The sequence below is a fragment of the Ranitomeya imitator genome, chromosome 1 (genome assembly GCF_032444005.1).
Source record: "Ranitomeya imitator isolate aRanImi1 chromosome 1, aRanImi1.pri, whole genome shotgun sequence".
In the NCBI taxonomy this organism is placed as follows: Eukaryota; Metazoa; Chordata; class Amphibia; order Anura; family Dendrobatidae; genus Ranitomeya; species Ranitomeya imitator.
The window spans coordinates 662,334,920-662,349,277 of record NC_091282.1 but is presented as its reverse complement, the minus strand read 5'-3'; positions in this window follow the sequence as shown (position 1 = coordinate 662,349,277).

The window sequence follows — 14,358 nt, the reverse complement described above, 5'->3', positions numbered from 1 at the left end:
ATACTTCTCTCTATTTACAAGAATATAACTACTATAATACTGCCCCTATGTACAAGAATATAACTACTATAATATTGTCCCATATATGCAAGAATATAACTACTATAATACTGCCCCTATGTACAAGACTATATAGGTACTATAATACTGCCCCCTATGTACAAGAATATAACTACTATAATACTGTCCCTATGTACAAGAATATAACTACTATAATACTTCTCTCTATTTACAAGAATATAACTACTATAATACTGCCCCTGATGTACAAGAATATAACTACTATAATACTGCCCCTGATGTACAAGAATATAACTACTATAATAATGCCCCATATATACAAGAACATAACTACTATAATACTGTTCCTATGTACAAGAATATAACTATTATAATACTTCTCTCTATTTACAAGAATATAACTACTATAATACTACCCCCTTTATACAATACTACAATATCTACAATACAATACAAGATCTACAATACTCCCTCCTCAATTACCTCAGGAGCAGTGCTAATTATGGGGCAGCTACCATTAGCCAGTTCACCTTCCTTTGTGACACTGGTTAGTTGCAAGGCATCACCTGCTTAATGGTTCCCGTGCCTCTCCCCATTATCCTTAGCACGGACGCTTGCTCCTGTTAGAGGGTCCACAGCAATAACACCCCGCCGCGTGCCATAGCCGAGTTCTCCTGTAGCCCCAAATACATCATTATCAGGTAAAGCATTGACATTCACATCATCAGCGTTAACATTATTATCAGTATCAGATTGTGGAAGGTTGTTGAGGACATAATAAGCAAACATCCTATCCAAATCAGTTCCCAACAAAATGTTTGTGGGTAGTTTTATGGACACCCCCACTTCTTTCACCCCACTCCTGGCACCCCAATCTATAAAAACCCTGGCCATTGGCAAGGGACAGTGGACGCCCCCAATCCCAGTGACAGTCAGGGTTTTCCTCAGGATTATCTCTGCAAGGGTCATCAGTTCGGGTCAGATGAGGGTTCTCTTGGCCCCGGTGTCCTTGAGGCCTACAGTGACAGTGCCCCCCACAGTGACAGTCTGCACATTTTCACAGGCCCTCCCAACCGCCCCACCCACAAAAAGAACTGCTGCATAAAGGTACCGTCACACATAGCGACGCTGCAGCGATACCGACAACGATCCGGATCGCTGCAGCGTCGCTGTTTGGTCGCTGGAGAGCTGTCACACAGACAGCTCTCCAGCGACCAACGATCCCGAGGTCCCCGGTAACCAGGGTAAACATCGGGTAACTAAGCGCAGGGCCGCGCTTAGTAACCCGATGTTTACCCTGGTTACCAGCGTAAAAAAACAAACAGTACATACTTACATTCAGCTGTCTGTCCCTTGCCGTCTGGTTCCTGCACTGACTGCTGGCCGTAAAGTGAAAGTGAAAGCACAGCGGTGAGTCACACAGCGGTGACTCACCGCTGTGGCTGTGCTCTGCTTTCACTTTACGGCCAGCAGTCAGTGCAGGAACCAGACGGCAAGGGACAGACAGCTGAATGTAAGTATGTACTGTTTGTTTTTTTACGCTGGTAACCAGGGTAAACATCGGGTTACTAAGCGCGGCCCTGCGCTTAGTTACCCGATGTTTACCCTGGTTACCAGCAAAGACATCGCTGAATCGGTGTCACACACGCCGATTCAGCGATGTCTACGGGGAGTCCAGCGACGAAATAAAGTTCTGAACTTTCTTCCCCGACCAGCAATATCACAGCAGGGGCCTGATCGCTGCTGCCTGTCACACTGGACGATATCGCTAGCGAGGACGCTGCAACGTCACGGATCGCTAGCGATATCGTCTAGTGTGACAGTACCTTTAGGCCCTGGTGCCTTGGAAGGGGGCTCTTCTTCTGTTACTCCGGACAAGTGGCGCTGAGGTGTCCCGTCTGACAGCAGAAATAACACTTACAGAGATCAGATGTATGCCTTGTGCTGGCAAAGGGGACAAGGCCTCTGGAGGGTTGGCTAGCAGGGGCAGGGATGGTGGTTGATGGCTTACCCCCTTTCCAGCTGGCAGTGACCAGCTTCTGCACCTCCAGCTTACGATTGGCTTTGTAGGGTTCAGCAATCTGCGCTGCTTTATCCGCCTCTTTTGGCTCCCGGTCCATGATGAACTGTCGCACCTCAGCCGGACAAAGACATAGGAACTGGTCTTTCACCATCAGGTACTGTAGCTGCTCAAATGTGGTCACTGACAGTCCTTGGAACCACTGCTCAAAGTAGGTTCTGAGCCCGTGCACCACATCGCTGCAGCTGTTGTGTGGTCCATGCTGAAGTTTCCGGAAGTTTTTACGGTAGAATTCAAGAGTCAACTGGTACTTTTTTATCAGGGCCTGCTAGATGGCCTCATAGTCTCCATCTTGGTCTCAAGGGAGAGAAGCAAACACCTCCAGAGCTTTTCCTCTGAGTCCTGGAGTTAAATATTGGGCCCACTGGTCGTCAGGCAGCTGGTACTGCCTGCAGGCTTTTTCAAACCCCTGCAGAAATATGTCCAAATCTGCGTCCTTGCCCATCACAGGAAAATGTTCGGGATGAGGTTTACAGAAATGTGTGTTGCTGGACTCACTGCTGTACTGAGAAAGTCTCCCCCCCCCCCCCTAAATTCGGGCTAACTCCAGCTGGTACTGTCTCTCTTCCCGAGAAATGCAGCAGTGGAATGACGTAGTCATAAGAAAGGCGGACAAGGGCGGTAATTTAGTTATTTTAGATAAAAATTATTATATCAATGAAGCGATGTCTCAATTAAATGACAAAACTACTTATATCGCTCTTGATCACAATCCGACTGTAAAATTTAAAGAGAGATTGAGGGCATTGTTAAACAAATATGTTGCAAAGGGCACTCTGTTGAAAAACAAAGCTGAAAAATTACTACCTGACCATCCCAACATACCACATTGGTACAGTTTACCAAAGATACACAAAAATGCCACACAACCACCCGGGCGCCCTATAATATCCGGAATCGGATCATTAACGGAGCCTTTGTCCCAATTTCTTGATTGGCTACTGAAACCGCTGTTGCAGAAAATCCCTTCGTTTGTGAAAGACTCTGGGAACTTTCTAATAGCCTTACAATCATTAGACTGGCAACACACTTTTGCCCTAACATCAATTGACGTTGTCAATTTATACACAAGGATACCTCAAGATAAAGGCATTGAGGCAATAAGAACTATTTTGTCAAATACTGATAAAGATCAGGACTTTGTTGCATTTATTATAGAAAGTTTAGAATTTGTTCTTTCACACAATGCGTTCAAATTCATTGATAAATTGTTCCTACAACGTACTGGAACTGCAATGGGGACGCCGTTGCATGCGTCTTCGCCAACCTATTCCTTGCAGTTTTTGAGGAAAGATACATAACTTCCGTTACAAACCCCTTTTTAAAATTTATACGAATGTATCTAAGATTCGCGGACGATATTTTTATCGTCTGGGACGGATCTAGGAACGAATTTGACTCCTTTGTTACCCATTTCAATACAGTAAATGAGGACAATATGCAATTTACAGCTTGCTTTGGGGGAAATGAGCTGGAATATTTGGACGTGAAAATTGAGATAGCGGATGGTAAGCTTAATACGAAAGTACATAAAAAATCCACCGCAACAAATAATCTATTACACTTTAATAGTGTCCATCCATTCCACACAAAAAATAGCATACCCTATAGCAGGGCTCCCCAACCTGTAGCTCGGGAGCCACATGTGGCTCGCGGTCCCATGAATTGTGGCTCGCGACTGTCTGCCAACTTGTTGCATTAGGTCCAGGTCTAGCAAACAGGTATGTAGAGTACATCTCAAAATGGTGAATTTTGTGAGTAGCCCTGCACAGAAGTGCAGATCTGGATGCACATTTACTGGTCTTTGGGGTTTAGAGATGCTTTAGGTATGGTACGCTGGAGGTTGGTACTACATGTTAGAGGAGGTGCTCAAAGCTGGATGTGACAGTGTGTTGGGAGTCCTTGCTGGGAGAATACTGAATGGCGGTATTGTGGGAACCTCTAGATTTCAGTCTACTGCTTTGGAGTGATTTCGGTGGAAAAGCTTCGGTTATCATTATACCCGTAATGGGGGCATTGGTTGACCCTACTTTGAAGGGGGTGGGATCTGGATGTGGCTCGCGACCCTCTCTCAGTGCTGAATGTGGCTCGCGACCCTCTCTCTTAGCTGAATGTGGCTCTCAAGGTCAGAAAGATGATCGCGATGTGCCGGCGGTGCAGGGAAGCATCGCGCAGGGAGGGGGCTCCCTGCGGGCTTCCCTGAGCCCCCCGCAGCAACGCGATGTGATCGCGTTGCTGCGAGGGTCTTACCTCCCTCCCTGCCTGCTCGAGCCCCGGATCCAAGATGGCCACGGATCCGGGTCCTGCAGGGAGGGAGGTGGCTTCACAGAGCCTGCTCAGAGCAGGCACTGTGAAGCAGCCTGCACTCCTATCAGATCGGTGATCTGACAGAGTGCTGTGCAAACTGTCAGATCACCGATCTGTGATGTCCCCCCCTGAGACAAAGTAAAAAAGTAAAAAAAAATTTTTTCCAAATGTGTAAAAAAAAATAAAAAAAAATATTCCAAAATAATGAAAAAAAATATATATATTATTCCCATAAATACATTTCTTTATCTAAATTTAAAAAAAAAAAACAATAAAAGTACATATATTTAGTATCGCCGCGTCCGTAACGGCCCGACCTATAAAACTGGCCCACTAGTTAACCCCTTCAGTAAACACCGTAAGAAAAAAAAAAAAAACGAGGCAAAAAACAACGCTTTATTATCATACCGCCGAACAAAAAGTGGAATAACACGCGATCAAAAAGACAGATATAAATAACCATGGTACCGCTGAAAACGACATCTTGTCCCGCAAAAAACGAGCCGTGATACAGCATCATCAGAAAAAAAATAAAAAAGTTATAGTCCTAAGAATAAAGCGATGCAAAAATAATTATTTTTTCTATAAAATAGTTTTTATCGTATAAAAGCGCCAAAACACAAAAAAAATTATATAAATGAGGTGTCGCTGTAATCGTACTGACCCGAAGAATAAAACTGCTTTATCAATTTTACCAAACGCGGAACGGTATAAACGCCTCCCCCAAAAGAAATTCATGAATAGCTGGTTTTTGGTCATTCTGCCTCACAAAAATCGGAATAAAAAGCGATCAAAAAATGTCACGTGCCCGAAAATGTTACCAATAAAAACGTCAACTCATCCCGCAAAAAACAAGACCTCACATGACTCTGTGGACCAAAATATGGAAAAATTATAGCTCTCAAAATGTGGTAACGCAAAAAATATTTTTTGCAATAAAAAGCGTCTTTCAGTGTGTGACGGCTGCCAATCATAAAAATCCGCTAAATAACCCGCTATAAAAGTAAATCAAACCCCCCTTCATCACCCCCATAGTTAGGGAAAAATTAAAAAAATGTATTTATTTCCATTTTCCCATTAGGGTTAGGGTTAGGGTTAGGGCTAGGGTTAGGGCTAGGGTTAGGGCTAGGGTTAGGGCTAGGGTTAGGGCTAGGGTTAGGGCTACAGTTTGGGTTGGGGCTAAAGTTAGGGTTCGGGTTTGGGCTAAAGTTACAGTTAGGGTTTAGATTACATTTACAGTTGGGAATAGGGTTGGGATTAGGGTTAGGGGTGTGTCAGGGTTAGAGGTGTGGTTAGGGTTACTGTTGGGTTTAGGGTTAGGGGTGTGTTTGGATTAGGGTTTCAGTTATAATTGTGGGGTTTCCACTGTTTAGGCACATCAGGGGCTCTCCAAACGCGACATGGCGTCCGATCTCAATTCCAGCCAATTCTGCGTTGAAAAAGTAAAACAGTGCTTCTTCCCTTCCGAGCTCTCCCGTGTGCCCAAACAGGGGTTTACCCCAACATATGGGTTATCAGCGTACTCAGGACAAATAGGACAACAACTTTTGGGGTCCAATTTCTCCTGTTACACTTGGGAAAATACAAAACTGGGGGCTAAAAAATAATTTTTGTGGGAAAAAAAAAGATTTTTTATTTTCACGGCTCTGCGTTATAAACTGTAGTGAAACACTTGGGGGTTCAAAGTTCTCACAACACATCTAGATTAGTTCCCTGGGGGGTCTAGTTTCCAATATGGGGTCACTTGTGGGGGGTTTCTACTGTTTAGGTACATTAGGGGTTCTGCAAACGCAATGTGACGCCTGCAGACCATTCCATCTAAGTCTGCATTCCAAATGGCGCTCCTTCCCTTCCTAGCTCTGCCATGCACTCAAACGGTGGTTCCCCCCAACATACGGGGTATCAGCGTACTCAGGACAAATTGGACAACAACTTTTGGGGTCGAATTTCTCCTCTTACCCTCGGGAAAATACAAAACTGGGGGCTAAAAAATAATTTTGGGGGGAAAGATTTTTTTTTTAATTTTCACGGCTCTGCGTTACAAACTGTAGTGAAACACTTGGGGGTTCAAAGCTATCACAACACATCTAGATGAGTTCCTTAGGGGGTCTAGTTTCCAAAATGGTGTCACTTGTGGGGGGTTTCTACTGTTTAGGTACATTAGGGGCTCTGCAAACGCAATGTGACACCTGCAGACCATTCCATCTAAGTCTGCATTCAAATGGCACTCCTTCCCTTCCGAGCCCTCCCATGTGCCCAAACAGTGGGTCCCCCCACATATGGTGTATCATCGCACTCAGGACAAATTGGGCAACATATTTTGGGGTCCAATTTCTCCTGTTACCCTCGGGAAAATACAAAACTGGGGACTAAAAAAATAATTTTTGTGGGAAAAAAATTTTGTTTTATTTTTACGGCTCTGCATTATAAACTTCTGTGAAGCACTTGGTGGGTCAAAGTGCTCACCACACCTCTAGATAAGTTCCTTAGGGGGTCTACTTTCCAAAATGGTGTCACTTGTGGGAGGTTTCAATGTTTAGGCACATCAGTGGCTCTTCAAACGCAACATGGCGTCCCATCTCAATTCCTGTCAATTTTGCATTGAAAAGTCAAACGGCGCTCCTTCCCTTCCGAGCTCTCCCATCCGCCCAAACAGTGGTTTACCCCCACATATGGGCTATCAGCGTACTCAGGACAAATTGTACAACAACTTTTGGGGTCCAATTTCTTCTCTTACCCTTGGGAAAATAAAAAATTGGGGGCGAAAAGATAATTTTTGTGAAAAAATATGATTTTTTATTTTTACGGTTCTACATTATAAACTTCTGTGAAGCACTTGGTGGGTCAAAGTGCTCACCACACATCTAGATAAGTTCCTTAGGGGGTCTACTTTCCAAAATGGTGTCACTTGTGGGGGGTTTCAATGTTTAGGCACATCAGGGGCTCTCCAAACGAAACATGGCGTCCCATCTCAATTCCAGTCAATTTTGCATTAAAAAGTCAAATGGCGCTCCTTCGCTTCCGAGCTCTGCCATGCGCCCAAACAGTGGTTTACCCCCACATGTGGGGTATTGGCGTACTCAGGACAAATTGTACAACAATGATTGGGGTCCATTTTCTCCTGTTACCCTTGGTAAAATAAAACAAATTGGAGCTGAATTAATTTTTTTGTGAAAAAAAGTTAAATGTTCATTTTTATTTAAACATTCAAAAAATTCCTGTGAAGCACCAGAAGGGTTAATAAACTTCTTGAATATGGTTTTGAGCACCTTGAGGGGTGTAGTTTTTAGAATGGTGTCACACTTGGGTATTTTCTATCATATAGACCCCTCAAAATGACTTCAAATGAGATGTGGTCCCTAAAATAAAATGGTGTTGTAAAAATGAGAAATTGCTGGTCAACTTTTAACCCTTATAACTCCCTAACAAAAAAAAATGTTTGTTCCAAAATTGTGCTGATGTAAAGTAGACATGTGGGAAATGTTACTTATTAAGTATTTTGTGTGACATATCTCTGTGATTTAATTGCATAAAAATTCAAAGTTGGAAAATTGCGAAATTTTCATAATTTTCGTCAAATTTCCGTTTTTTTTCACAAATAAACGCAGGTACTATCAAAGAATTTTTACCATTGTCATGAAGTACACGTATATGTCACGAGAAAACAATGTCAGATTCACTGGGATCCGTTGAAGCGTTCCAGAGTTATAACCTCATAAAGGGACAGTGGTCAGAATTGTAAAAATTGGCCCGGTCATTAACGTGCAAACCACCCTTGGGGGTAAAGGGGTTAAAACAAATTTTTTAAATAGAAATTATCCACCTAATATTGTGTCAGTAGCTGAACGTAGAGTGGGGAAGCACAAAAAGATCTGTTAAAAAACCGCAAGAAAACTGCATGGTCCCCTCCAAATGAGAAAGATCATAAAAGATTCGTATTTACTTTCACACATAGCCCAATAGATAAAGAAATTTATGCGGCCATAAATAAGAACTGGCATGTGTTACAAAATGACAGGGAATTATCAGCACTGACAACAAACCACCCAAGATTCGCGTACAAATGTACGAAAAATTTAGGTGATTTATTAGTTAAAAACCGCCTTTTACCGATTGAAAATAATTGGCTAAAGAAACTTCAACCCACGGGCAATCATAGATGCGGAAACTGTAGTTTTTGTCACCTTAGACTTTTGGAAAATCCTATTCGTATAGGTTCTGTCAGTCACACAGTCCGGCATTTAATTACATGCAAAACCCAATATGTAGTCTATCTAATCCTCTGTCCATGTCTATTTTTCTACATCGGTAAAACTATACGTCCGATGGTTACAAGATTCAGAGAACATTTTAACTCAGTATTATCTGGGAAAGGTTGCCCCAGGTTCATTAAACACATGCGAGACCATCATAATGCAAACCCGAATGTATTACGGTTTGCAGGTTTGGAGGTAGTAAAAAGCCCGATTCAAGGTGGTCATCGCAAGAAAATTCTATTACAACGGGAGGCAAGATGGATCATGGAGACCAATGCGCAAGGGCCCATCGGTCTAAATGATAAATTAGACATGACTATATTTTTGTAAAATTATAGAGCTAGTCCATTGATAATACGCAATGTTTAATGGTTGCTTCTAGTTGTGCTTATTAATGCTGTTTGATGCACATAACCACCAGTAAGGTTTTTTAATTACACACATGTTCACGTAAAGCTGTCTAGTTCCCTATTAAAGGATATGACGATTTTAATTGTGCACCTGGACCCGTGGAAGCGCACAAGCGCGAAACGGCCGTTGTCCTTCCCTCACTCCCCGCACCGCAACTCTCACCAGCCGCCTCTCCTTACCATGTCTGTTCCGTTATAAAGATGAATAAAAGACATTGAATTGCAGTGAAACTTGGGTGAGTGCCACATCTATTTCTTCTATTTTTGTCTCTCTTCCCGCTCGGCTTGGGTCTGTCGCTCGGTTCTCTCGGCCTCTCGCTGGGCTTAGGTCTGCCGCTCAGCCCTCTCGGCCTCTTGGTGTTGCTGAATTAACCTCAGCCATGCTTGATAATCCTCTGCGGCGCATTGTTGTAGAGCCATTTGCAGATAGGGTCCACGCTGTCCTGGTCGCTGATGTGGCATGCATAAACAGGTGGGACCCCTGGTGCACACTGTCCATACTTTGGCTGGCCCCTGTTTCCACTGAGCTCTGGAGACTGACATGCTTTGTGGCACATTGTAACAGTTCCGCAATCATCTGGTGCCTGGTTTTGCCCGTGGAGTCAATCTGTCTCAGCGTACAGAAGGCAATAAGAACATCCTTGGGCAGCTGGTTATCCCAGGACTCCCCACTGCTGCCATGATTGCCAAATAACAGACAGGTCAGAAAACAAAGAGGGGTAGGGTGTAACTGCTACACATACAGTATTGTCTCAGATCTAATAAACACTGAGTTCGATCTTCAAAACTTTTTGTGCAGGGTCCTTGCAAGAATCGTGCAAGTTTTTAGTGAGAGGAATGATTGCGCAAACCAGATCACTAATGCTCTATGATCCCACTGCTGCCACCGATTAGTCACGAACGTAGTCAGGAACTTGCAGCTCTCTGGAGCCCCCTTACCCTGCTGGCCAATAAAGGTATTGAGAGAGGATAAGAAAAAGAGCGCAGCTGCTCTTATTTATGTCGAATACTGCAGGCATGTACTACGGAGGACAGAGAATGAACTTCAATCCAATATTGCAGCCAGCATGCAGCCAGCGGGTAAGGAAAGGGTGAATCAAACACCCGAAAACCCCGCCCCTATGGCTGAAGATTGTTCCCTCCAAATTCAGGTGACAGAGTCCCTTTAAATGCAAATGACCCACAGAGGAGTGATGGACTCCCCAGTCTTGTAGAAACAAGACAACAATTATAGAACCAGGAACACATGGGCTACTTGCACATTGAACAAGTCTGTAAGAACCTGTTCACACCACCAAAAAACTTGAAGACACAAAAGAGCACAGTGAGGTCAAAAATACTCTGTTGTAAAAAAAATCACAGTAATAAGCAAGTGCTAGTCAAAAAATGGAAAAAAACAGGGTATTTAGATGATACATTTTTCTGCAAAAAAAAGTATACTAAGCTGCTCCACCAATTGTCAAAGTATACCCTTATAGAGTACAACAGAGTATTTTTGACCTCACTGTGCTCTTTTGTGTCTTCAAGTTTTTTGGTGGTGTGAACAGGTTCTTACAGACGTGTTCAATGTGCAAGTAGCCCATGTGTTTCTGGTTCTACACGTTGCAGATTTGCCTGTGGATTTTTCTGCACTAAATCTGCAGGTCTTGGCAGAAAACGCAGGTGCATTTTTTATGCGGTTTTTGCGCGGTTATGATGCATTTTTTTGCGCTGTTTTTTTATGCGGTTTTGTATGCGTTTTTGAAAGCTAAATAAAGATGTATTATTGAACAAAAAAAAAGATTTGTGATGTCATGTCTTGTCCAACCTCCTCTTTTACATTTGTCCAACCCACACTCCATTACACACATAGATAGACAGTCAGATATATAGATACATAGATAGATACATAGATAGACAGAAGGAATGAGATAGATAGATAGATGTAGATAGATATATGGATAGTTAGGCTACTTTCGCACATCAGGTTTTTGCCGTCAGGCACAATCCGGTGAGTTTTAAAAAAAACGGATCAGGGTTTTTTTTTTTCGCCAGATCCATTTTTTCTCAGAGTTGTATTAGCAACCAGATTGTGCCAGATGGCCACATGTTTCATCCGTTTTTTGCCGGATCCGTAAAAAAAAACCTGTTTCCTGCGGACGGAGAAAACGTACAGAGGAAAGTTTTTTCTGTCCGGTGAAAAAACGCACAGCAACGAATCCGGCAAAAAAATGTATGAAACAGATGTGAAATGATGAATCCGGCCTCCGAATCCGGCTTTTCATGAATTTTTTCCATTGAAATCATGCAGATTTTCCGTTCTCTCTCTCTAAAAAACGATCCATATATCTATCTACATCTATCCATCAGGCAGGAGCCGGCGAATTTTTGAAAAAACGGATCTGCTGCAAATAGTAAAAAATTGATGCAACTGATCCATTTGTTTTTTTAGAGAGAGAGAGAATGAAAGATGTGCATGATTTCAATGGAAAAAATGCATGAAAAACCGGATTCGGAGGCCGGATTCATCATTTCACATCTCAGTTTCATACATTTTTCGCTGGATCCGTTGCTGTGCATTTTTTCGCCGGACAAAAAAAATGTTCTTCTGTATGCTTTCTCCATCCGCCGGAAACAGCTTTTCTGACGGATCCGGCAAAAAATGGATGAAACGTGTGGCCATTGGATCCAGCGGAAAAAAAACAGATCCGTTTTTTTAAAAACTCGCCGGATTGTGCCTGACGGCAAAAACCTGATGTGTGAAAGCAGCCAGATATATGGATAGATACATCTATGTATCTACAGATATATCTATCTATAAATATATCTATAGATAGATATATCCATAGATATATAATTGCAAAGCAGATGTTTCTTAATGAGCGTTTAATTAAAAAAAAGGAAAAAATGGTGTGGGCTCCCGCGCAATTTTCTGCGTCAGAGGGGGAAAGCCGATGGCCGGGGGCCAATATTTGTAGCCTGGGAAGGGGTTAATACCCATGGCCCCTCCCAGGCTATGAATATCAGCCCGCAGCTGTCTGCATAGCCTTTACTAGCTATTAAAATAGGGGGGAACCCCCCCAAAAAAATGACGTGGGGTCCCCCTATATTTTATAGCCAGAAAGGCTATGCAGACAGCTGCGGGCTGATATTCATAGCCTAGAGAGGGGCCATGGATATTGGCCCCCCAGCTACAAATACCAGCCCGCAGCCGCCCCAGAAATGGCGCATCTGTGCGATGCGCCAATTCCGGCACTTAGCCTCTCTCTTCCCACTCCCGAGTAGCGGTGGGATATGGGGTAATAAGGGGTTAATGTCACCTTGCTATTGTAAGGTGACATTAAGCCGGGTTAATAATGGAGAGGCGTCAATAAGACGCCTATCCATTATTAATCCTAGAGTAGTGAAAGAGTTTTTAAAAAAATTAAGACAGCCAGAAAAAAGTATTTTATTATTTTTAATTTAACCATACTTACCATACTTGAGCGCCTGCAAAAAACGTAAAATAATAAACCGTATACTCCCTGTCCGACGCAGTCCAATTAATAATGAGTGTCCCACGACGATCTCCCCTATAGAACAGTGACATCTGGTGATGTCACTGCTCTATAGGACCTCCAGTGACACACTGACAGGAGACAATGGCTCCTGCAGTGCATCACTGAGAGGTTACCTTAGTTCACTGGTCTCACTTTATGCCATTGCTGCGTGGGGACTTTCTCACACAGCAATGCCACAATTGAGACTAGGGACTATTTTTACAGAGGCGGAGTAATACAGTGCGGAAGGATACCTTCCATCATTGTATTCCTGGAGCCCCTAGAGAGCGGTCGCATTAGCTGATGCTGCTGCTCTCCACGGGAGATCATCATGGGACACTCGTTTGGATATCTGCGGATCAGGGAGTATAGTGTTTGTTTATTATTTTAATATTTTTTGCAGGTGACAGTGGCTTCGGGGATCAAAGTGACAAGTGATGGTGAGTATGTACTCTATATTATATGTACTGTATGTCTATCTGTATGTATTGTATGTAATGTATGAATGTATGTATGTTGTATGTAGTATGTTGTATGTATGTAGTATGTTGTATGTATGTTTGTATGTCGTATGTATGTGGTATGTTGTAAGTAGTATGTTGTATGTATGTAGTATGTTGTACGTAGTATGTTGTATGTATGTAGTATGTTGTATGTATGTAGTATGCTGTATGTATGTAGTATGCTGTATGTATGTAGTATGTATGTAGTATGTATGTAGTATGTTGTACGTAGTATGTATGTTGTATGTATGTTGTATGTATGTAGCATGTTGTATGTAGTATGTATGTAGTAGGTATGTATGTAGTATGTTGTATGTATGTATGTAGTATGTATGTTGTATGTATGTTTGTGTTTTTTTTTTTTTTTACATTCAACACATTAGCCGGATGATGGGACTACTACTGTCCCATCATTGGCTAATGTGTCAATCTCTGTCATTGTAGCAGGCATAGCCCGATGGGACTTGTAGTCCCATCGGACGATGCCTGCACACACACAAACGGATCGCCCCCACGTAAGGGCAATGGGGTACTCGGTACCGGGTCCTTCAGTTCCCTCAGCGAGGATGTCACGGTGGCCCGACCCGGACCGTGGCCCTATGAGGGGCGCCCAATAAAAGGCAAAGTTTGTAGACAACCGTAGTGTTCGTGACGCCACCTGTGGTATTCGGTCAGGGTGACCGACGCTGCTTAGGGGTCTGCTGGGGTGATGGAATGGCAGCTAGATGGTATACCTTCCCACAGGTGAAGTATATCCCCAGGGCTTCCCAGAGGAGTAGATGGTGATGGTGGATGGTGCAAGGCACGGCGAATAACGAGGACACAATGGGTGCAGTCTCTTTACCTTTACTGAAGGCTTCAGCATCCACAGTCCAGGGTGCCGGATGACAGGGTAGGCAGAGTCCGGCCGGTCTGATGGCAACTCCAGAGTCCCCTTATCCATGTGGAAATCAGTAGCCTTCCCCTTGCGCACAATAACGTAGTAGGTCCCTACTTGCATTAGTTACCATAAGGTCCTCACTCTTGTTGCTTCTCTCTCTCTGTCCCCCAGATGGATAGGACATAACCCGTATGACGGTGGTGGCCTGAGGCTATTTTATAGGGACCCTAGAGACGCCCCTCCTCCGCGTTGCCACCTTGTCTGCTTAGGTGTTTAGGTCGGACAGCCAACTTGGAATCGACTGCCCTGCCGGTCTCTGAAGTAAATCGTAGAGTCTATTACTCCCTCGGTGTTCTGGCCACCGGATCTGCGCTCAGATGGAG